We start from the raw sequence: 1,310 nt of genomic DNA, 5'->3' as shown, positions 1-1,310 counted from the left end.
CCGGATTGTGTAAAGAAAAAGATAAAGATAAATTATCACTAAATAATGTATAAATCAATCTATATCGGTCTTAAATGAAAATTTAGCCGCACGTGTTTAAAGATTTAGTGAACCATTAAATTGTTCTGCTCTCAAGTAAAGATTTATATAATTTTAAAATGTTATAGATTTGTTAACTAATTTTACTGCATATAAAAGTAAGTTCATTAATAATATAATAATAATAATGTTTATTGATTTCTGACTACATTATACGGTAAACATAGTGTGGCACGAATCCTTACTGTCGACCAGTGGCGCAAATAGGAAAAATGTTTAGGGGGGGCTCAAGACCAAACACATTTTTTTTTTTAATTATAATTTATAGGTACATACTTTTAAGAATGGTATACTATTATTTTTTGAGGGGGCTTTGAGTGATTTTAAGCCCCCCTCCTATTTGATCGACTATATAAATAACTAAAAATATTACTATTAAAGTAATAACTCTCAATAACTAAATCACTTTTTTAATGGCCTACTCTGACTGACCAAAATGTGACTACGTTAGGTACCGCAACGCAGGTCACGAAGTGAGCTGACTCCTTCCCACAAAGCATTTTAATATTTCCCAACTATGGTATAAATATTTTCAGGAAAATAATATAGTTGTCAAAATATTTGAAAAAGTTGCGTAAATAATAAGGAAATATTTTATTTATATTTTTTGGCCAAGAAGTTCACTTTTGAAAAATATTTTGTAAAAAATATTAACAAAACATTTTAATCATATTTTTTTAAAAAACATTTTCATGGAAACATTATAAAAATATTAAGTCAACATTTTTGTGCAATATTTTATTATTTTATGAGAATAAAATATTTATACAATATTATTAGTCAAATATTTGTTATTCAAACACTCCAAAATATTCACAAAATATTATCATTTCCCAAATGCTGTGTGGAGCAGTTTTCTTATTGTAATGTAATTATGTCCTTGTGATGGAAAATTATTATGACCCGCGAAGAAGTTTGATTCCCCAGAGATGTCTTGGTGAATAAATAAAAAAAGGTTATTGTAATGGAAATGCCAATAGATTATTTTGTATAAATGGATTAATTAAATTTATTATGATATTTAAAAAGAATAATTGATCCAAAATGCATTTAATGCATTCAAATCAGAAATTATAATGGGAAATGGTTATTATTTAGTCGTTAAACTTGATTTTCAAGATTGAAGACATAAAAATAAGTGGTCAAACATCGTATACATCATTATAATCATCATTGGTTATGGGTATTATACGTTGTAACAACTATTTCTG

This window comes from Acyrthosiphon pisum, chromosome A2, assembly GCF_005508785.2.
Source record: "Acyrthosiphon pisum isolate AL4f chromosome A2, pea_aphid_22Mar2018_4r6ur, whole genome shotgun sequence".
Lineage (NCBI taxonomy): Eukaryota > Metazoa > Arthropoda > Insecta > Hemiptera > Aphididae > Acyrthosiphon > Acyrthosiphon pisum.
This window is presented reverse-complemented; position numbering follows the sequence as displayed.